General features: G+C 34.7%; 1 protein-coding gene across 17 annotated transcripts in view; it reads right to left on the bottom strand.

The window, feature by feature from the left end:
* The window catches only part of DNAJB9 (DnaJ heat shock protein family (Hsp40) member B9), a 707,453-nt gene that overhangs the window by 250,009 nt on the left and 432,202 nt on the right, over positions 1-25,242 (bottom strand). For 13 of the 17 annotated variants that reach the window (XR_011246618.1, XR_011246616.1, XR_011246605.1 and 10 more), the window contains 2 exons: positions 22,865-22,952; positions 879-967 (listed from right to left, as the gene is read on the bottom strand). The exons of 1 other annotated variant lie outside the window; for it this stretch is intronic. The gene's annotated coding sequence lies outside the window, so the exon portion shown is untranslated. Of the gene's footprint in view, positions 1-878; positions 968-22,864; positions 22,953-24,005; positions 24,164-25,242 lie in introns of all 17 variants that reach the window. 3 more of the 17 variants (XR_011246608.1, XR_011246612.1, XR_011246606.1) reach the window with 2 other exon arrangements.

Genomic DNA, 25,242 nt, shown 5'->3' with positions numbered 1-25,242 from the left:
ATAAACATTCATATGTATTAACATATCTAGATGTATAGATAGATACATACCAGATGCTATGAAAAATTGCTCTATTGTGTTTTACTTTACTTCAAAAATAAAATGTATTATTAGTTTTAAATATATATATATATATCTCTTCCAATTATAATATATACATGTTATTTGGATTTTTATTAAAAGAAATTGTATGCAATTATATTACAAAACACTGGGGGAAATGTGAGCATTTATATTTGATGATATTAAGGAGTGTTATTTAGTATATGATAAGGATGTTACAGTTATGTTTAAATATAGTTTCCAACAGAAATACTTATGAAGATATTTACAGATGAAATTTACTGTAATGATGGTTTAGATTTGGTTCAGCGTGATCCAAGGCTGGGTGAGAGTACAGGTAAAACAAGGAATAGATGAAACAAGGCTGATAATAAGTTCACTGTTGAAGCTGGTGAAAGACATGTGGGAACACATCATACTATTCTCTTTACTCTTGAACATGCTAGAAAATTTCCACACGCTCACATATTTTTTTAAACAACAATGTTCCAACTCCAGACATTCCAATTCTAATGTACATCTAGAGTTGAGATCCTTGAGGATGAGGAAAAATATAGAGTCAACTTTTTAGGAAGAGCTCTAAGTGAGAACAGAAATATTTAAAAGACATTGTATAAAGTGGGAGAGGCCTCTTCCTTCCCCTTCAGGAAATTTTACTGCACAATTACTTCAAATTTATTTGAGGTTTTATTATAAATGTAACTTTGAGGAATCAATTTTTCAATTTCAGAATTTTGGTACATGCTCAAGATAAGAACATAAAAGTTGGAGAAGCAATCGATACAAATAGATACAACTTTTCAAAGCATTCTTACCATGCTTCCTGTGAGGCTAATGAGGACCTAACTCAGGAGAGATGAAAACTTCTGCATGTGTCTTCCGCAAGTGTCTTCAAAAATGAAACCTCAAATGTGAGCAGAGAGTATAAATACAGATATTTATCCACCATTAAGATCACTTGGGGAATCTATGAGCTTGTCAGTATGTTTTAATAATAAGGATCAGATATAGCAGATAGAATAACGTAACAGAAAACTCAGACTACAGCCTTTCTTTTACCACTGATTGAGTTATTTCTTTTCCTCTGACTGTGTAACATTTTTTTGTACACATAAGTTTAACAAGTAGTCATGCAAAAAATATTCTTAAATGAATTCCCTGGGGCCATAAAGATATATATCTATGTAAAAGCAGGTTTTACAACGACTGCAAAAGATCTAACTTTCTGATCCGTCTTTCTAAATTGCCACATGGATTAAAATCATTCTAGATGTTCAAAATTTGCAAGCATTAAATTCATGACTACAGGGTAACCTCCTCTTATTGCTTATTCATAATATTCCTACTGGGATACAGGGAAGGGAGAAAACTAGCATACACTGTGCCTGCCAAATTAAATATATTTTCTACTTTAATTCTCTTGTTAACTTTATTGTTATTATCTCCATCTTATAGTTAAAGAAAGTAGATTCAGAGACGTTAACTCATTTGCTCAATGTCACATAGTTAGTGGAGGAGTAGACCTTAAACTTAGTTTGACTCAAATCCTAATATGATTTCCATTACTCCATTCTGTCTTCTCATCTACTTTGCTTTTGTCTAGCTTTTACGTGTACATAAAAAAAGGTTTAAAAGAGAGAGTAAAAAAAAAAAAAAATCCAGACACATCTGTTGGGGAAGATGGTTTATTACCTAAAATAGAATGCAAATGATACCAGCAAATTTCAGAAAATGTGAATGTATTTGTTTCCTAGGCTGCCATACAAATTACTACAAACGTGGAAGCCTAAAACAACAGAAATGTGTTCTCTCACAGAGGCTCTGGCAATATCAGTGTCTCCATCTTACTCTGCCCCCACCTCTCTGGCTTGTGCTTCTGCATTTGCAGCTCTGCGTTTGGAGCCATTCTCCTTTTTCTTGAAGGGCTGCATATTTTTTAAGTCAATGAGCTCTATCAGCTCATTTCCCTCGTGTAGAATCCCAGAAGCCCAACGACCATCCTTTATTTCATCTTGTCTGTATTCTTCTGTCCACGTTGGCATTGTTTCTGCTGGTACAGCAGTCTCAAAAACATTCTCTGTCTCCCATGTGTCATAAGGATCTATACCATTAGACAAGAGGGTTCTCCATAGACCATTCCTGGATAACCCCTATCTATTCCTGGCTTCTGCTGAGATGATAGTTGATTGGATCCATGAGTCATATATCCAGCAAAAGTGGAGTCATATACATCAGCAAAAGTTTTCCAGCCACACCCTTGATCCTCTCTCCAGCGGGTGCTTTCCCATTAGTAAAGAACCCAACTTTAGCATCATTTGCAATCTGGTTACACTAGGTACTCCCAAAATAATCAAGTTCTGGTTCCATATTGCTTAACAGTTCTTTCCTTAATTTATCTCTTTCCTCACACCTTTAGCACTTTGTTTGGAAATCTCTTCAGCTAAATATCTAAGATCTGCTTTCCATTCCAAAATAGAAAACAATTTAGTCATGTTCTCTGTCACTTTATGACATGGAACAGTTTTCCTCCAGTTTCCTTATAACATGTTCCTTATTTCTTTCTGAGACCTCACCAGAAGCACCTTTAAGGTCCTTATTTCTACCAAAAGTCTCTTCAAGGAAATCTAGGCTTTTTAATGTTAAGTATGTCAAGATTCTTCCAGTCTCTAGCTATTATCCAATTCTAGAGCCACTTCCGTAATTTTAGATATTTTTACAGCAATACCCCACTCTCAGTACCAAAATCTATATTGGTTTCTTAGTGCTGCCATAATGAACAGCCCACACACTTAGTGGCTTTTATTTTTTTTTCCGGTACGCGGGCCTCTCACTGTGTGGCCTCTCCCGTTGCGGAGCACAGGCTACGGACGTGCAGGCTCAGCGGCCATGGCTCACGGATCCAGCCGCTCCGCGGCATGCAGGATCTTCAAGGACCGGGGCACGAATCCGTGTCCCCTGCATCGGCAGGCGGGCTCTCAACCACTGCGCCACCAGGGAAGCCCACTTAGTGGCTTTAAACAAAAATGTATTCTCTCACAATTATGGAGGCAAGAAGTCTTAAATCAAGGTACTAACAGTGCCACAGTCTCTCCAAAGTCTCTAGGGACCAATACTTTCTAGTTTCTTCCAGCTTCTGGTGGCTACTGGCAATCCTTGGCCTTCCTTGGCTAGTAGATGCATTACTGCAATCTCTGCCTCTTTCTTTATATCATCTTCTCTGTATCTTCTCCTCTTCTGTCTGTATAATCTACTTCTGACTCACTCTTGTAATGACACCTATGCTTGGATTTCAGGCCCACTCAGACAATCCAGGATGATCTCATCTCCAGATCCTTAAGTGTATGTGCTGTATCTCTATGTGTGTATGTGTGTGTGTGTGTGTATATATACATATATATATGACTACATAATACATAATACATAAGTCTATAAAAGTCTATAGCTACATAAATCTAATTACAATTTCATAGGATTGAAAAGTGTGAAGCAAAATTTATCTTATTAATGGTGCTAAAATTCAGTACATATATGATATAACTTTTTTTTTTTTTTTTCCTGCGGTACGCGGGCCTCTCACTGTTGTGGCCTCTCCCGTTGCAGAGCAGAGGCTCCGGACGCACAGGCTCAGCGGCCATGGCTTACGGGCCCAGCCACTCCGCGGCATGTGGGATCTTCCCAGACCAGGGCACGAACCCATGACCCCTGCATCGGCAGGTGGACTCTCAACCACTGCGCCACCAGGGAAGCCCTATGATATAACGTTTTAAATCTGATGAAAACAGTATCAATAAAATAAGTTTAATAAGAGTAAAGAAGTCTTCCACCAAAATTGTTGGGGAGTGGCTGTCAAACTGAATGCAGATATAAAACCTACTGGGAACAGCTGATCCTTAACGAAGTAGTGAGTTTATATTTGCATTCACTGCTCTGTCACTGTCTATAAAAGCTATCAGATATTTGTTCTTTAGGTACTGTCGTCAAACCAGTTTTGAGAGACAGACAATGTTAAAGTAAAGTCAGAACATGTCAAAAAGAACTTTTTTTTTTAATATCACAGGGATAAGGATGGACCTAAATATATTCTGAAACTAGAGGGAATGTCTTGATGGTAAAAAAAAAAAAAAAAAAAAAAAAAAAAGTCTACCGATGCTGCTGCCTTGAATCATAAAGTCAACATGTTTTTTTTGTTTGTTTTTATTATTTATCCTGGTTGAAAGTAAATGCACAAGTAGTATACATTTTCAATTCACTCCTGTTTTCAGTAATCTAGGTATCCAATATTTCACACTTGGCCTAATTCTACCATGTGACTGAAGACTTCTAGACAATTATTGTGTAATAGAACTACTCTCCCACAGAGAGGACTTATCTGTAGTATAGACCTTGTGAGGATTATATCTGGCACACCTGTATCAGGTTCTTAATGCTCTCAGGACAAGTTACCTATTATTTAAAACCCTCAAACAACTATTGCACCCCATTTTGCTAGAAATAACTATTTTACAATAGCAGAACTTACCATTCTGTGTAATGTTTTAAAAGAAAATAATCATTTTTCTGCATATAAAACTTATTCCTGAAAAATATATGGAGTACACTTTATTTTCTTAGCTGCTGGTATGAAATGTCTCTTTGTGGAGACCTGTCTTTGTTAAGAGAATAGACCATCTCTAATGAAGCCTGAGGCCCCAGGGCCTGATTGTACTGAGATTGGTGCCTGAGTTAGAGAGAGAATCTACGGAAGAACTCCTCATCTGCACATGAGAAAGGGACATATTTACTCCTGAGAGACAGTAGGGGAAGAAGATATTGGAGGCAAAGTAACAAGGAAAGGATCAAAGGAAACTATCAAGATTGGGAAAAGACAACACACAGAATGGCGGAAAATATTCACAAACTATATATCCAATAAGGATCTAGTATAATACATAAAAAGCACTTATACTTCAACAACATAAAACCAAACAACCCAATTGAAAAATGTGCAAAGAACTGAATACACATCTTTCCAAGGACTATATACAAATGGATAATAAGCTCAACATAATTCACCATTTGGAAAATGCAAATCAAAGCCAAAATGAAATACAGCCTCACAGTAGGATGGCTTTAACTAAAAAACAAAAACCAAAACAGAAAATAGCAAGTGTTCGTAAGGAAATGGAGAAATTGGAACCCTTGTACATTGCTGATGGGAATGTAAAATGGTACAGATGCTGTGGAAAACAGTTGGCAGTTCCTCAATAAGTTAAACATAGAATTACCATATGATCCAGAAATTCCTCTTCTGGGTATGTATCCAGAAGATTTTAAATCAGGTGTTCAAACAAACCTGCACACAAATGTTCATAGCAGTATTTATAATTTCCAGAAGATGAAAACAACCTAAATGTTCATCAATTAACAAATAAAATGTAGTATATATAAACAATGGAATATTATTCAGACATAAAAGAACAAAGTATTTATACATGCTACAGCATGGATAAATCTTGAAAACAATAAGCTACGTGAAAGAAGCCAGAAACAAAAGGCTGTATATTGTATGGTTCCATTGTGAAAAGCCCAGAGCAGGCAATTTTACAGAGAGAAAAAAATTATTGGTTGCCAGAAGTTAAGGATGGGAAGTGGGGAGCGATTGTTTAATGGGTTTCTTTGGGGGGTGACGAAAATGTTCTGGAATTAGACAGTGGTGATGGTTGTACAACATTGTACTAAATGCCACTAATGGTAAATTGTATATTATGTGTATTTTATCACCATAAAAAGAAATAATTGTAAAATTAAAGTACTAGGGAAGAAGGACCAGGGAAAGAGAAATTAGGAAATTGCTGCATGACCCATGCAATATCTTCTTTTACCATGACCTTATAATACTTTTGTCTTTTCTAAAGACTGTAAAAAATCACAAGTTTCCTGGTAAATTTGGATTCCTTTTGAAAACTGGTGTCAAGGCTGAATTCTGTGCCCTGGCTCATATTATGTCAATAAGATCAGTCTATTAGGGGAAGCAGATATTTGATATCCATATTTAATTAAAAAAGTATTGATCACCTGTTCTTTATCACTGTTCTAGACCTTGGGAGCTATAAAGCAATATAACAAGGTTAGTGTTAGAACTGCCCTCACAGTTATGCTTTTCTTAAAATTATGATCAATGGTCTTACTCCATGTGACACACATGGAGTTCAGATGCCCCGATCTGAAACTCAGGGTCTTTCCTTGACCAATTCAAGGTATTCCAGGACATCAAGAGACTCACTATGTCAACCCTACCAACGCAGCCCCTTTAGTAACTGGGTATCTTCCACACTAATGATTACCAGACTGAGGTTAGCAAATGCCCCCAGGTCATGGCTGGTTGCGCATAGAGTTTGAAATTCAATTTACCTAAACCTTCACAAAGACTCCAAAGGGGTTTTAAGGAATGTGCACTGTGGGACATTGTGGATTACAATTGTAGACTATTGTAATTCAGTGATCTAGAAGAATCATTAGGACTCATGAAAAGTCTGTTTGTGTCAGGTCTTCAAGCACATGCTCAAAACACATGGAATAGGAATACCTCTAAGAGTGCCTTTGTCATAAGGACATTTCAGATATAGGATTTATACAGGTGGCTAATTCTTACTAGCAAGACTGTTCTCAAACAAGGAAGAGATTTCCCAAATAGTATATCCAAATAACTTAAGTCATACTGTATTTTTGTTCTAATCCAAACTATTTATTTCAACTTTTTGTAAATGTTCATAGCATTTGGGGGAAATGTTCTAATTCATCTTTCATTACATACTGGTAATCTGCTAAATTCCCAAAGTACTGATAACTCAAATAAAGCTACTCCTAGCCTCAAAATAAAATATAATTCTCTGAAGAATTACTTGGTTACAGAAGGATTTTACTATCAGTGTCTCTGTAGAAGAATTCATTAGTTGGTAATATCACTAAGGCTGCACAAATCTGGAAGAAAGTATGAGATGAGTTGTGGTCACATTTGATTAGGTTTGGACCTGGGGGAATAATTCCATGCACCAAGGTAACAAGGGAATGAGCTCACCTGCAGGGTTTTGTCCCTGATGAATTTCACTCTCTGCTAAACATGAATAGTTAATTTTCAAGGGGGATACAAGAAGCATATGCATACCACATTTAGAGGTGAAACTAATTTCATACTTTGCTATAAAATATATTTCAGGTCTAATCACTGAATACCAGAAAATAGCCCTTGCTTCTAAAGTCAGTCAGTAATTTATATGACTCTGACAATTTTAAATTGCCTAGCTTGTGCCTCTAAAGTGAAATTCAAAAATTAGCAATAGGAGATATACTCCTGTGAGGAAAAAATACTGCAATTCTAAATTACACATGAAATATTTATGATGATGGTGGGGTTTTTTCTTGTTTGTCTTTTTTTTTCCTTCTTCAGATTTTCAAAGGAATTTATTGGTCCTTTTACTCTTTTTCTTTGCTCAAAAATTTCCAAGGAAAGGTAATTACGGGCTAGGATTCTACCTATCATTTTAGTAGGAACAGCAAGAAGTGAGTTTAGGGAAGAATATCAAGAAAAAATAAACATTTGCTTTACGGTAAGCATTTTGTTAAATGATTGATTCACTTTATCTCATTACACATTTACAACAGCTTTTCAAGGTAGATGTAACAGGATTCTAAAACTGAACTCCCCTTGTCTCAAATTTGACTGAGGCTCTGATGGCACAAAGCAAAGCAATAGGTCTGAAGCAAATTGCAAATTGCTTGAGCACACCTACACAGGACCAGCAAAGGAGGCATCTGCCATTCTGTTTTCCAAATCTTACTTCAACATCTAATATGTAAGTGATTAAAGGGAGTAAGGAGAGAGGAGGGGAGAGGTGAAGAGAGAAAAGAGAGGAGTTTCAGAGAGAATTTCTTTGAAGAAGGGTGGTGAAGAGCCATGAGAAGGGAGATAAACCCTCCACATTTTAAGCCAGTGAAAAGGCACTTCAAGACTCAGAGAACTTGAATTTGTACCTTATGTGATATAGGAACTGGTGCCAGACTGATATCGTAATAGGTCCAAATATGTGAGTTTGTGGTTATCTAGTTGCCCCAAGAGTATAGAGGGCTGAGTTGAGAAGTAGCAGCACTTTCAGTTGTCAAACGTTAGTGTTTAAAGGAATTAATTTTGTATATTTTGATAGAAGCCATCGAGGGCTTGTTTTGGATCACACCAAATAGGGCTGTGTAGAGAAACAATGGGACTCCAATATAGGCGCTCTTCCTCCAAGATTCATTCCTCCATTTATTCATTCATCTTTTCAACAATATTTACTGAACACTTACTGCAAGCCAGGCATTATTCTTGGCACAGGAGATACAGTAATGAATAAAATAGGTAATCTTTGCCTTTTAAAACCTTATATTCTATTGAGGAAAGACAGATAATAAACAAATATGTCAAATTGTGAAAAGTGCTTTGGATAAAAAGCCATGAAGGGCGGCGGGGGGGGGGGCGGCGGGGTTGGAGAAAAGTCCAGTAGAAGAGAATAAACAAGGACTCAAGGAGAGATCTGAAGTGACCAGTTAGAAAAGATGCTTTGGCTGCATTATCCTGAGTACAGTCAGAGGTTCACAGGGAGGGAATCACTGAGAAGCCAAAAATGCCCAAGGTGAGAGTCAACTTTCAAAGTCCACCAAGCCTAGAAAATGCAAATACCTTTTCATAAGTAGGTATTTTCTCACATCTCTCCTCTCTGCCTTGACCCACCCCAATACTGGAGGAGCCAGAAGCAAACTAATGAATGAGGAGATGGAATGTGGGGGAAGAGAAAGAAGAGAAGGTTTAGCAGAAGAAAGAGAAATCGAAAAGCTGCCCATACTTGCCTTCCCTTTGTTGGTTTCCACACTGCAGTATACTCAAGGCATGGGAGGAGAGAAAGTGTCTTAAGCTCACATGAAGGTTGGAATTCTGACTGTTCAACTGCAATAACATTTTAATAAAATGAAAATGACTAGAAGTGCTTACAAGACTATTTTTTTTAATCCAAGAGTGACTGGAAAAGTCATGGGAATTCTCTGAGATTTCATGCTAGGAGAGACCAACAACTAATTCACCAAGGTGATCTCAATGGAAGTGGGAGAAAAATAATGTTTAATGATTGTACCCTATTGAGTTCTGCTCTTTCAACTTAAAGGTAGCAGTCGGTAGCACTCCATAGCAGAGAAACAGAAGCTTACAGAGTGAATTAACCTATTCAAATTCATACAAAACTATGAAGTAGTGAAGCCCAGAAGCAAATATGGGAAAATCAAAGGGATAATTGACTTGTCTGGAAGAGGCATTCTTTGGCTCCAATGCCTCAAAGAGAAAGAACATTCAAGAATAAGTATTTCTTTGTGAAAGACTCTTTTTCTTTAAGGTCCTTTATGGACCAAACAAGCTGAGGTTCAACCAAAGTTCCATGTTGAGGAGAGGAATATTTCTTCACCAAATGTATGATCCTGAATGTGGTAACATCATTCTCCCACTTCCATAACATGATTGGTCCATCTTATCTTTTGCCCACTCCTTTGTCCCATAATGCTCAACTTGATATTTGCTCATTAGAATTGTAGGGTATAGTTCTAAACTGATAGTGATATTGACATAGTCCTTAGATTTAAAATGCACTTTCATGCAAATAATTATTTGATCTCATAATAAATTATAAATTATGAGATAATTTATCATAATAATAGAAAATTAAATTAAAGCTAAAAGAGAATAAAACTAAAGCTAAAAGAGTTTGAGTGAATTGCTCAGAGTCACAATGTTACTGTTAGAGACAGACCTTGAGCACTACTCTTCTAGCTCATCGTTTAATGTTCTTTTTCTTTTTTTTTTTTATAACTCATAGTTTAATGTTTGGGTTTTTTTCTTATAAATTTATTTTATTTATTTATTTATTTATTTATTTTGGCTGCGTTGGGTCTTCATTGCTGCACGCAGGCTTTCTCTAGTTGCGGTGAGCAGGGGCTACTCTTCGCTTCAGTGCACGGCCTTCTCATTGTGGTGGCTTCTCTTGTTGCGGAGCATAGGCTCTAGGTGCGTGGGCTTCAGTAGTTGTGGCATGAGGGCTCGGTAGTTGTGGCACACGGGCTTAGTTGCTCTGCGGCAGGTGGGATCTTCCCAGACCAGGGCTTGAACCCGTGTCTCCTGCATTGGCAGAGGGATTCTTTACCACTGTGCCACCAGAAACCTTAGTTTAATGTTCTTAAGGGAGACCTAAGAAGACTAAAGAAAGCACTTTTACTGTAATTGATAAAAATAATTTAGATAACCATTTGTGTCAAAAATAGATATGCCAAATAATTCACAGTTTTCACCACTTTTAAATTTAATATTTTCTATAATTTAGTCTCTTTTCCTTTATCTATACCAATTCCTGCTAGGACTTTCTACTGAGAAGAGTTGTTTGAAAGTCTTTATTAAATTGCCTTTGGGCTCTCCTAATTTCTAAGAAAAAAACTAAGCATTTCTCTAGGTAACTTTTACAGCCTATTCCCAATGCTTCATATGTGGAGAGAAAATTCAGTTGCCTACTTTTGTTTCTTGAAGGAAAACAACTAAGTCTTTATCTACAAAATTCTAACAATCAGCAAATATTGAAAATAACTCAGTCAATGGATTTCAAACTACAATATTCAAAACAAACATATATCCTTTATTTGATGAAGACAAAGTTCTCGCTCTCTCTTTATATATAGCTCTAAAAATCTTGTAATAATGATACACTACACTAGCCATACTTAATACGTGTTCATGTACAATTCTATTCATCCAAGTCTTTTTCCCTACTAGAACAGTCTAGTTCTGACAGTAACATGACATCTATTATTATACTTGTGATTTATTTTTAGTCACCTTCTCTTTGCTCTTCAAAGAGATTTTTTGCATGTATTTAGTTGCTGGTTTCTGATTTGTTGTTGGTTTGTGTGTGTGTGTGTGTGTATGCATGTGTGGGCACTACTCTGTTTCATCCTTATCATATATTGTACCTTTTTTATCTTTTTTTCATTATGCAATTTCCCTCTGTATTATGTTTAGTGCTTTGACTCCTCTTTAACATAATATTGCAGTACCTATTTTCCTGTTGTTTGAATTTTTCTAGTATTTCTCTATCCATGCCTTATTTTCAACTCTAATAAAACGTGTGTTTTTTGCAGAAATATACCTGTTTTTAATTAAATCTGTTATCAGTTCATTTGCATGTAACATAATGACTGACATATATAATTTCTTTATGCCCAACTTATTTATACCTATCACATATTTTGTGTTATTCTTTCTTCATTTTCATTTTCCAAATTTTTGTTGATTTGGCAGAGTTATTACTAATTATTTATTAACTGGGAAGTTTTGCCCCACTTTTTGATAACATGAGTAATTACCTTTCTTTTATTGCTGGTATAGGCAAGCACATATTTCTCTATAAGTATTTAAAAATAATATACCAAATACTTCTCCTACCAAGATTCACTCTTTTCTATGTCAAGAACTCCTAGACCTCATCTGAAACTGCTTCACTCCAATAAGATGGGATCTTTAAAACATTTTCACATTATCCCCTTTTCCTCTTATTTATTCTCCATTTCTATCATTAGTAAGACACACACTTTGAATGTTTTTACTTTTTTACTTCTCCCTCGTCCCTCACCATTCTGAACGCTGGTGATTTTGCTGATATGGTTAAACTTTTAGTTGTACACTCTATATATTTTCCTTAAACTATGCTTTTTCTCCAAGAATCCTAGAGAAGCACTATATTTACACTGGCAAAAGATCTACCCTGACTCTTCCTTATTAGCTCACATTTAATTATGTGTAGAAAATTGTGTGTAAGAGGTGTGTGAGTGTAGAGAGAGAGATCTACTATGGATTATTTCTTACTTGATATGTTTTATGGGTATTTTCCTCAGAAGGGAGCAAATGTTAAATACTCTGAGTTCTTGCATCTCCTCCTCATTCATTCACTGTGATGGCTGAATGACATCTAGGTTGAGCATGGTAATCCTGAGTTCTAGTTCTTTTCTCCCAGTAGTCTGTAGATGATTTTTTATTGTCTTCTGGCTTCAAATCTTAGATAAGTCCAATATCACTGTAACCTCTTTCTGAGCCAGTTGTAGGTAACTTGTTTTTTCTCCCTGGAAATTTATGAAACTATAAGATTTTCTCTTTCTCAGCAATTTTACCAGAATGTTTCTCGATCTTTTTTTTTTTTTTTTGCTTATCGTTCCATACTAGAATTCAGTACAAGCAATTAAGCTGTAAACTTGCTCTCACCTTAAGAAAAATTTTTCTATTGTTTGTTGTTGTACTTCTTCTCCTCCAAGTGTCACTTTCTCTTTTTTGAAGGCCTATTGTTTTGTACATTAGTGCTCCCAGAGTTATCCTTCAAGACTCTTAACTTTTCCATTATGATTTCTATTTTCTTGTCTTTCTACTTTGTAGTTTGATATGTATTATTCTTGATCCCCTAGTGCAAAATATTTTAGTCTCAACATCCTTTAATTCATCTAATACATTGTTTAGTTGATATAGCATGAGATTTTGATGCTTAATTTCTTTTTTTTTTTTTGTTTTGTAGGTGCCATTGTATCTATATCAAGTTATTTTAATTGTTGTCTAGTTCCAGTGTTTCTTTTTCAGAAACTCTGTACCTCTGTGTATGTCTATATTTCTGGGTATCTCTGTCTGTGCCAACTCATCTTCTTCTCTCTGGCTGATGGGTTCAAGTTATTTGGGTTATACTCTTCTTTGTCGGCTCTTTGAGGTTCAAGTCTTACTGCTGGAGTATATTCAGAGGTGGCAGGCCCACAAGTGGTGGAAGGCAAGGTGCTTTTTTCCCTTAAGGATTTTGATAAAATTAAAGACTCCCACCTCCCTGCAGAGGCATCTAAAAGAAGTTGCCCCACTTTCTGGTCCCTCTGTCCTCTCCCCACCTTACGAAATTGGGAGACTCCATTCACACACAAATTTCTTTCATGGCTTCTTAGGAATCAGGAATGCCAGATGCAATAATGCAGCATTACTATCAGCCATTCCTCAGATTATTTTTGAGGACAAAGATCTACTGCTTTCTGGTCCTCACCCCAGATGCTCACAAGATGCTCACTTAGCTAAGAAGGGAGAAATTCCAATACCAGTTGACTTTACTAAGACCCAGAAGAATCCAAGATCTCCCTTTTACCTTTTGACTCAGTAGATGCTCAGAATCTTTTTCCCAAAGAAAACCTCCATAAAAATAAAATCAATCCTTGCTTTTTCTCTATCATAGCTTCCACACATGTTGAATAACAATATTCTAGTTTTGAAGAGGGCTTTGAGATTATTTTATTTCACACATGAGAAAACCCAGGAGCTAAAAATATAAGTGTTATGAAGACAGTTAAAAAAACAGACTTTTAGGCAATTATGCCATGACATCACGTGATGCCATTTAATATGCCATTGCTCTGAGCTGGTTATAATTGAGGAGCAGTTACAAATCAACAGACTCTTAACTAGACGACTGAAGATTCCTTGTGGAGAATGGACTTTAATGCAACGTTTCAAATCTTTTTTTGGAGTAACGCAAGTTAGATAAAAATGTTCTAATTTCTAAAGTACGGTAATTAATTAGTAATTAAATTATGATTTATTATTGTAGGTGTGGGTTGGTGTAGGTTTAGAAAAATCATGTAGGTTTTTCCAAGTTTCATGTTAAGATTCACATTATAAAAGTAAACAGAGAAGTAGAGTCAATAACTTGATGGTCATGGAGAAACCCAAAATATTACCCCTAGGAAGCTTGTATTTTGCAACCCTCTTTAAGCAAATATGTGTATACGTGTTTGGGTGTATGTGTGTGTGTGTGTGTGTGTGTGTGCATATATGTGGTTTAGACTTCCCTGTTAGCCATTTAATTGGCTAATGCTAATGGTGGAATTTACCATCAGGTAAGGAAACTATTATTTTTTAAAAATTCATGAATATGCAAAAAACTTGTTAAAGTTTGAGGAACTATAATCAAATTAGAGAAGGTGAGGCTGCTTTGCTAATCCCTACAAAGTATATGGAATCTAGTCAATAGTAATAATCACACAGGGATCTATCAACATGAATACAATTTAATTCTCAAATATTTTTGCTGCCATGTTAGATAAATTTACAATTAATGTATGAAGCAAAAATGTCATTCATTCATCATTGACATGACATTCATCATGTCTACGAGTTATTTATTCCTGAATTAAATAAAGTTGATAAATTATTATTTCCAAAAATAAGAAAAAGGGTCATCACACTTTGCTAAAATGCACTTCATATTCTTCTGGAAATAACATTTTTATGATATAAGTAAAATTATGTTACTCTCTTTGAATGGCTCAAAACAACAAAAGATAAAGAACAGCAAAGTTTTCATTTATGTGGAAGATATTTAAATTTCACAAAGATATGAAAAACCATTTAATGTATTATTCATTTTCATCACATATATATTCTGATCACCTCCTATTCACCCCACTGATGAAGGAGTGCCCTACACTAAACAGTACTAGATAGCCAAACACATAATACCCAACATTGGTCAAATGAACTTGATAGCAGACTGTTAGTCACATATACTCACAGTCTAGGGGAGAAGGACACTGCATGCTATTCAAGGCCACACAGGGTTTGCACTTGAGGACAGCATGAACGGGACTGTGCAAGCAGATTCTATAGTAACAAGAGGATGAGGTGTCCCGCGGGAGGATGTGATTGATTTGTTTAATTCCACAGGCTGGAAAAGTTAGGTTGATGACCAGTTGGAGTATAGTTCATCTGGCTCATAGCAGGCTAGCCAGGTGGAGAACCTTTCCTGCTGGGGAGATTGGAGGAGGAATGCATATTTGGCAAGAGCAGAGGAGCTCACGGTTAGGCTTTTTGGGGTCCTGTGAGGCCCAAGATATCAAGATAGCACTTAGAATTTTAGACTGTACAATACAGTGTGTTAAATAACAATTTAAAGGTATTGGTTTCTCAATGCTGGATCACTGAAACCAGACATTAAAATGATAAAGAGACTTATGATAGTCACAATAATAATAGTCATTTTTTTTACTGCAATGATCTTTAATGGGGAATTCTTAAACTAGATCCATTAGATAATTCTAAAAGAAAATCCAAGTGTTAGCAACTTTGGCAACAAGGTATCAAATACAGATTTACGTGTGAATTTAGAAACTTGTGCTGATATAAAGAACTGCATTTGTTGATATGACAGTAAATCTTCTAACACTATTATATATTATTTTCTTAAATCTTTGTTTATTCTAATGAAAATGTCTTTCTTTCTATCTGCATACCTCCAAGAATCATGCCAAAAGACAAGATGTTACCAAAAAAGTAGGTAATATGTATAATGGATGCAATTATCTAGCTTTGCTAATTGTAATCACACAAGGAAAACAAAGCCATTTGGGAAAATCTTTTTTCAAAACTATATGTAAAAGCAACTTAAATTAAAATTATGCAAGATCAGTATCCAGAGAGAATGATATTAGTACACTTAGTGGAACATTAAAGTTTTTCCAGTTATTTGTTTTTATAAATATATGGAAACTTTAATATCCTTGCTGATATACCACACACAGGTCAAAATATATATTAATATTTTAAATAAATGTATGTGTTTACCTGTGTACAGATGTGTAGATAAGGATTATACTTAAATATAGTAAAATAAAAACAATATATTGTAACTCATGTGATGTGGTTTATATAAAAGTGGGCACAGATGACACAGAGCTAAGTTTAAACTCAAGTGATAGAATTAGCTTCATTAAGTTTTGCTCTATTTTTCTGTTGAGATGATCTCTTAGAAAGACTCATGAAACCATGCTAAATCAGACTAGGAGCAATGTGGAAGGGGTAAAGTTAAGTGAAACACGGATATGATGAAATCTGATTTACAGAGCGCACACATGCCATCCAAGCAGAAAATGTTAAGTCCTCTATGTTGAAAAAGGGAGAAGATTTCAATCCCCTATTCCCTGCAGGCATTAATTTTTCATTTTTATTATTCTTTGGATTAACATTCAGATTTGAGTTGTTCTATGTTTGCTTTGATATACTCAAAACATTGTCTAATAAATAAATGTATCACATTGTGGTGATATATAGTAATATGTATGTATTATATTTGTTTTCTAATCATTTTGCACAAGCTTTAAATTTTATCATATTCTCTGTATAGCAATGAAGTCATTTCCATTGCAAACTTGTAACAATAATGGACAGCAACCTTCAGGGGATACATTTCTGAGAAATTTATTCCCTCATCTTGCTCAGCCACCCAAAGAATGAATTTGCTTCCATGACAGATAAAGACTACACTGATCAATTTAAAAATGGTCTTGGGGCGTCACAAGTCAATAACAGAAAAGGAAAACGCAAGATAATAGTATTTCTTTTCATTAGGTTGGTAGATGGCATTCCAGATTTACGCATCAAAATTGTCTCTTTAACAATTATTAAATAACCGTAAGCATACATCTTGGTTGTGTGGGTACTGTTTTATACTGAATAATCAAGACAAAGATAAATTCTATTTGACTGCAATGTGGTTACTTTACAGAAATATGATTACCAAAAAGTATGTGAAATTTAAAAGACAGAATATACTTACTACAAAGCATAATATTCTACACTGAAATCTGAAACTGCCATATGATATAATTTTAAATTATTTTTTTAGTATAAGAGTTCTGCAATAATAAGACATTTCATAGGAATGATTTGTTGTTCTTGTTTTGTTTTTTAAACTCACTTGAGCAATAAGTAATAAGAGTGGTGTTCTACAAAACTGTCATGGGAGAAGACATACATTTCATAGGCTATTTTAAATTCAGCGATGGTGAAAATTTTTTGTTGCAAAAAGTGTGCCTTTCAAAGTAATTTGAGATAAACTAAAATTATAGCATTTTCAAGGGATTTTTCCCTGATTGCTCTCATTTTCCTCTGAGAGTGTTATATATGCCTGAATTACATACAATAAATGGAAAAGTGTTTCTTTTAGAGAAAGTTCCAAAACATTTCTTTAGAAATGTGATTTCAATGTTTTCCACATTTGAGAACTTGTTATACTCCTTCCTATCACTCAAATATCAAATTGAAATATATTTTGAAGTGTTACTTTTGTGAAAATTACCAATGACTTTCTTGAAAACTGAAAAATTTAAGTAATTTAGTGAAGAAAAAAAAACCTATCTGATGTAAACTCCGTTTGATTGTCTGAATTTTTCACCCTTCATTGGTTTTGGTAGATGCATGCAAACATATGTCTACACTCTTTTGAAGCGTTTGACATAGTACCCATGAAATATGTCAAGTCAACATCATTTGTACAATTTGGCTATAAAAGATGATTTTAGATGTAAACTAGATGTATTCCCCATTCCACTCCTCAAAACATCCCAGTTAAGGTGACAAGCTCTAACCGTGTTTGATAAAATGCTCCCATGATCTTAAAAGTATGTTATCATCCATATGCCAGAGTACTGGAAAATGTCTATTAATTTGAGTTCTAACGATCATGTGTATTTCTACGTACTGAAAATTACAATCCAAGAGGAAATTAAGGAAAAAATTCATTTACAAGACTATAAAAAAGAAGAAAATACTTAGAAATAAATTGACAAAAGAGGTTCAAGACTTGCATACTGTACTACATTAATATTTTGAAAACTATAAAACATTATTGAAAGAAATTAAAGAGGACCTAAATAAATGGAAAGACAATCTGTCTTAATGAATCAGAAGCCTTAATTTTAAGGTGGCAGTAATACTCAAAATGTTCAAGAAATTTAATGCATTCCTTATTAAATTTCCATCTGCCATTTTGCAGAAATGTAAAGGCTAATCCTAAAGACCATATGGAATTGCAAAAGACCCTGAATATGAAAAACAATATTGAAAAGGAAGAACAAAGTTGAAGGACTTACACTTCTTGATTTCAAAACTTATTATACAGCTACTATAATCAAAACAATGCCATACTAGCATGATAGACATACAGATTAATGGAATAAAATTGAGAACCCCAAAATAAATACATAATATATGGTCAATTGATCTTCTCAAGATGCCAAGACCATTCAATGAGGGAAAGCATTTAACAAATGCTGGGAATACAGGATATCCACATGAAAATGTAGGACGTTGGACACTTACCTCATATCATAACACAAAAGATAACTCAAAATGGATAAAAACATCTATATCTAAGAGTTAAAATTGTACAAATCATAAAAGAGAATATAAGAATAAATCTTCATGACCATGGATACTTATTCATGACACCAAAACACAAGCAAAAAGAGAAAAAAAAATTGAACTTCATCAAATCAAAATTAAATTTTTTTGTACTTCAAAGGACACTAACAACAGAGTGAAAAGAAAATCCACAAAACGGGAGAAAATATTTACAAATCTTAAATCTAATAAGGGTCTAGTATCCAGAATATATAAAGAACTGAAAACTCAACAGCTAAAAGACAAACAATGCAATTTTAAAACGGGCAAAGGATTTGAATAGACATTTCTTCAAAGAGGATAGACACATGACCATGAGCAATGAGATGCTCAATGTCATTAGCCATTTATTCCAAATCAAAACCCATGAGACAATTTCAGACCCACTAGTATGGCCATAATTTTAAAAAAATGATGATGATGATGCAGAGAAACGAGTCCTCATACATTGCTGGTAGGAATTTAAAATGGTACAGCTACTTTAGAAAACAGTCTGGCATTTCTTCAAAAAGCTAAATATAGAATTACCATATGACCAAGCAATTTTACTCTTAAGTATTCACCCAAGGAAATTAAAGACATGTTCAAGTAAAAATATTAAACACAAATATTCATAACAGCATTATTCTTAATAGCCAAAAAGTGAAAACAATCCAATGTCTGTCAACTGGTAAATGGATAAACAAAATGTGGTATATTCTTACAATGGAATGTTATTCAGTTATAAAAAGAAATGAAGTATTAAACAGCTACAACTTGGATGAATATAGAAAACATTATACTAACCGAAAGAAGCCGGACACAAAGGTCACATATTGTGTGATTCCTTTTACATGAAACATATAGAATGAGCAAACTCATATAGGTAGAAAGTAGATTAGTGGTTTTCAGGGGCTAGGAGAAAGGGGGAAGGGAATAGGGAGTAACTGTTAATGGGCAGGAGATATCTTTTGGGGGACAAAAATATTCTGAAATGAGACAATGGTGATGATTGTACAACATTGTGTATGTAAAAAAACCCCGCTGAACTGTATAATTTTAAATGGTTAAAATGGTGAAATTTATTTTACATAAATTTTACCTCAATTTAAAATAATGGAGTGAAGTAGTGATGTATACAACAGCATGGATGAACCTAACACGATACTGTATAAAGGAAGCCTGATACATAAGAGTACCTATTGTATAATCCCATTTACATGAAGTTCTAGAATAGGCAAAACAAACATGATGACAGAAATCAGAGCAATGGTTGGTTGGAAAGAATAACTGGTATGAAGCACAAAGGGAACATTCTGGAGTGATGAAAATGTCTGACATCTTGAGAAAGGCATAGATTACACAGTTTATGCATTTTTCAAAGCTGAACAAACAATGTGATTAAGAATTATGTATTTCATTGTATAATCAGATCTATAACACTAGTTTTGATAGCATGAATTTGTTCCAACATGACTGATGTATTAGGGAATAATAGGAAAGGAACTTTGTGTTAGCTTATGCATGAAAAACACTAGCTGAACATCGAAAACAGCACCCAATTTAACTGAGCCAAATAATGCAAAAAATGAACATACTTCAAACACCTACCAGCTGTCTCAGTTCACCACATGTGTTATAAGCCAGTCCCATCCACATCTAGTGTTACAGCTTTCTAATTTCATATGATCCATTGTACTGGATTAAATAATGACCTTCAAAAATCCATGTCCATTTGGAACCTATAAATGTGACCTTACTTGTAAATAGGGTCTTTGTAGATGTAAGCAAGTCAAACTGAGGTGAACTAGTTTGGGTGAACCCTAACTCCAGTAAGACCGATGTCCTTATAAGAGGGAGATTTGGACACAAAGAAACAGATACACAGGGGAGAAGGCTATGTGAAGACAGTGTCAGAGACTGAAGTGATGTACCTATGTAATCCTAAGGATTCTGCCATCAACCAACAGAAGCTAGAAGAGGCAAGGGAGAATTCTTCCCTAGAACCATCAGAGAAAGCACAGACCTGCCTACACCTTGATTTCAAACTTCTAGCCTCCAGAACTGTGAGAGAATAAACTTCCCTTGCTTTAAGCCACCCAGTTTGTGGTAATTTGTTACAGCAGCCCTACAAAACTACTACACCCATCTTCTATCACTTCACAATAACTCATAAGCTGAAACCCTTCTGAAGCCCATTTCCAGAAGCAAACATGGGTATTTTTCAAATTAAAGTGTCTTATTTATTGTATTATTTTTTCATATCCATTTAACATGTGTAAAACTGTACTATTATTTTTACTAGGTTTCTATCGTTCCTTATGTCGCTGATATATGACATTACATATTGTGCTCTAAATCCATCTTTCCCATAAGCACTGCACTTCTTTGTTGAGCAAATTTCCATAGCACACTGCTGTGAGGTATTCTTTTTTTTTCTTTCCATTAGCACATAAGTTAGATTAGGTTATAAAATAAGGCAGGGCATATTACAGCTTCTTAGTAGCATTCCCGTTATAAAGAAATGCATTAGTTGCCTTGATTGATCATGTATATTTCCTAGGTTTTCATCTATACAAACCAGTGCATGGGTTAGGTTCCTCTACGAATAGTTAATTTTATATTTTTGGTTTCACTGTCAGAAATTAACACTATTTCCAAATTCTATAAGTTATCTTCTTAGTTCAAAACTTCCTCTGGCTATTACTTATCTCTACCCTTTTTGCAGTCAAACTAATTAAAATCTAGGTTATCTACACTCTGACTCCTCACTTCTCAAACTATCACAATCTAGATTCCATCTCTTCTACTCAACTGAATCTCAAACTCAGCATGATTGACAAATAGCTCCTGTTTTCACAAATTAGTGAGCACTATTCAGTCTTCATCTCATTCGATGGCTTGGAAGCTATTTATACCATTGACTTCTTGCTTCTTTTCATGACTCTTTCAATGCTACGAAAACCAATTTCATAACATATACTCTCATAGTCTTCCTCCTCTCTCTCTTTAGTTACTTTCCAGCATTATTGCTTGTGGCATATTTTTCTCTGCCTGTCATTTAAATGAGGATGTTCTCAAGCTACTGATTTTTTAATGCAAATCTGTGTCATCCTAGCTAACAAGATAAACAGAGGAGCTAACTTGAGCAGAGTTCTGAGATAGGCTTTTACTGCGGTTCAAGAGGAGTGATATGAAAATCATTTGCATGAGAAGAGTTATACAGCATGCTAATTCCAATTTATTCAGTGACACTGAACATACTACTTAATCTATTTTTGGTTATGTTTTTCTATCTTCCAAATTAGTATATATTTGCTTTTTACCTTACTGAAATGCTAGAACATTTCCAAGATGTCTGCAAATTGTTTTTTAAAGCCTCTGAGAATGTGTTATGTAAGCACCAATAAATGAAAATGTTATTGTAGCCATAGCTCGCAAATATTTTTTTAATCTCTAATGTCATTATATGACATTATAATTTGGCAATGCTCACAGTTGTAAAGTGAGTTTTTAGTTTTAAATTTAGAGGCATTTACCCTAAAGTATTTCTTTCATTTTATGGTTGTTTCGATTCACATCAAATACTAACAAACATATAAATACTCTCTTAGCAAAGGTTGTCCTGGCCTGTGATAATGAATCATTATTTTCGGTTACTAAAAACCAACACATCTGGGCTTCCCTGGTGGCGCAGTGGTTGAGAGTCCGCCTGCCGATGTAGGGGACACAGGTTCGGGCCCCGGTCCGGGAAGATCCTACATGCCGTGGAGTGGCTAGGCCCGTGAGCCATGGATGCTGAGCCTGTGCGTCCGGAGCCTGTGCTCCGCAATGGGAGAGGCCACAACAGTGAGGGGCCCGCGTACCACAAAAAAAAAAAAAAACAAGAACACATCTAACTAAAGTAATTCACTAAAAATAAGTTGTAATGTCATCTCTTTTCTACTATTCAAACCATAATCATTAGCTAGATATATTTCCAGGCCTTCATACATAAAGCTATATTCCCAAGGAATATGTTGTTGAGTGATATCTCCTTACTGAGTTCTTGAAGGAGAAGACATAAATCATAATTTTATAATCTCAGAGATAAAAGGAGCCTAGGAGCTCACCTGTGGTGGTAGAATGGCATCATTGCTAGCAGTATGGGCTCTGCAGCCAGATGGCCTGAATTTGAATTCAGTCTGCTATTTTCTGCTATTTAGTATTGACACTTGTGTGAATTGGGCAAGTTACTTAATGTTACTAAAGTTGGATTTCTCACCTGTAGAGTTAGTAATGATACCTACACTGTAAGAATTGTTTACGTTAAATAAGAATATATAAATATGCATATATATATATATCTTATAACAGTCAGTAGTATATTTAATACATATTAAATACCCAGTAAATGTTAGCTACTACTACTACTATTATTTACTCCAACTCTCAGCTCCTACGTGAGCCCATGCCATTCAGCTCACATGTGGCCATTTCATTAGGGAGATCCCACCAGCTCATGTAGAACCATGGATGGTCACTTACGTTTAGGAGATCCAATTCTCTTTAGAGGATCCCGTTGGTACAGTTTTCCTAGTATGTTGTTGCTCCACATCTGTTTCAGTGTCATCAGCTATTTTATACCAGGTATAAAATGAAAACAGTTAGAGGAGAGCTTATAGGAAGAAGAGAAAAATATTGCTCAATATATATATATAATATGATATATATATTATACCTATACTATAATTATATATTACATATATGATTATAGCAGCTAAAAAAGCAAAAGGGAAAGATTATATTGGCTAACTTCAGGCAAATTTTGGTTTTTACTGGAATATGTATTTTCTTTGTTGAAATAATAGGGACAGTAAACATATATTAAATGATAAACATGGTTGCTCTAAAATAGGTTTCTTTTCCTTCATGACTCACTCCACTTAGCAATTTTTTCAAGATTCATTCATTCAGTAGGGACCATATTTAATTCAATGTTCAACACAATACATTCTTGTTTTTCAAGAAAGCCTAAATTATCGCATGCCGTAATTTTAAAAATAGAACTCAGGTTCTTTCTATAAAAAAATAAAGATAAAATACACTGAATTCTATAACTCTCACCATTGAAGTATGAATCTAAATAAACAACAAAAAAATGTATATTTTTTTTATCCCTTGGAACTAGACAATCTCTGTAAATTTATTTTTCCTTTTTATGTTTTCTTTAATAAGAATACTTGCTGCTCCTAAAGGAGAGTTTTATTTCACTTTGGTTTGGGCAAAATCAAAAAAATATATATATAATACTTGATAATATAAAAAAAATATATTAACTATCTGTATTATATCCACTTGTTCCTTGTCACTATTACTCTATGGGCTTAACATTCTCTTCAGTAATGTATGCTTTTATAAAGTCAAGAATCATAATGAGCTGTTTTTTGTTAACCAGAACAGTTTTCCCAGTTGACGCGTACATGGTAAAATCAATAAACATTTACTTTTGCCTTAGAATAGAGGAAATTTTGAAATGTTTTCTAAAATAGCAATTAATACTTCTATTTCCAAAATATTAACATAACATTATTATATGTTTTCTTTTCATCAGAATATAATTCTTTTGTTTAAATTGTACCAATATACAGTTTTTCATTTTTTTTTTTAAAGAGAATAGAGTAAGTACCTGATTATATGTGTTCCTTTCAAATAAGAAAACAAAAATAAAATCTATGATGGGAATTCCCTGCCAGTCCAGTGGTTAGGACTCTGCGTTTCCACTGCAGTGGGCCCAGGTTCAATTCCTGGTCAGGGAACTAAGGTCCCGCCAGCTGAGTAGCTCCACTAAAAAAATAAAATAAAATAAAAAATCTGTGAAAGGCTTACAGAGTGAGAAGTATTCATCCAGATATGGAAAAAACTGACCTACTTGTCACCCCATTCCCTACTATAGACTACAACAAGAAGCCACTATGAAAAAAAAGTAATTTAGGCCAGATTAAAAGTGTGCTACCAAACATACTCACCAGAGCACAATTTTAAATATGTACTCTTTTTGTGTTTTGCAACTATACTTGAATAATTGTGCCCCAAGCTAAAACCTTTTTTTAACTTCTTTCAATAGTGTAACTACATAGACTGTCTATTTCTTTGAAAAGAACTTACAGAATCCAAATGAGTAACAAGAAAAGAAAAACGAAGATAAGCCATTACTGTCAGTACCCATATATTTTGACAAAGAAACACAACACTCAATGTTTCTCTCTTCTCTAGACGTCCAGCTTGCAGCAACTTGTTGATGTTACATGCATTTACTTTGTCATGAATTAAGAATGAAAGGGTTAATCAGATGCTTCCATCATTCTCTGTCTAGAAATACAGGTATAGGCTTTATATATATTTTAGTTCTAAAGAGCTTCCCCAAAACACTTGGGACTCAATCTTTCCATCCATAAATGTCTACTATAGGATTACGCATATTCCTTTCCCTAAAATTTAAGCTGTAGGGGCCAAGAGTTTTATTATTCTGATGGCTCGTTGGTCATGCATCTTTGTCATTCTTTCCTGGAAGAACAATGTGGATCCTTCAGAATCCACTTAAATTGCTACGACTTCTTAAAAAGTCTGCCAAACTCTCTTACTATCACCCTCAGACTCCTCTGAATTACTCTGACCCCTATAGCAATGCTTTGTAACAGCCAATTTACAAAATTATATGTACCTCTATCTTTTATAAGTATATATGTAGTTTCCGTAAGGCCTCATGTCCCACAAGGTACCTAATATGTTTGCCCATGACGAATTCTTAAAAATATTATTTGATGCACTGACTGAATCCCTGCTTTTGACTGGTGTTTGTCTCTCATCGTTGAATTTGTTCTTCTTTCAAGCTGTGCCTCATAAAACATATGCTATCTTGCTCA

The sequence above is a fragment of the Delphinus delphis genome, chromosome 9 (genome assembly GCF_949987515.2).
Source record: "Delphinus delphis chromosome 9, mDelDel1.2, whole genome shotgun sequence".
Lineage (NCBI taxonomy): Eukaryota > Metazoa > Chordata > Mammalia > Artiodactyla > Delphinidae > Delphinus > Delphinus delphis.
This window is presented reverse-complemented; position numbering and strand designations above follow the sequence as displayed.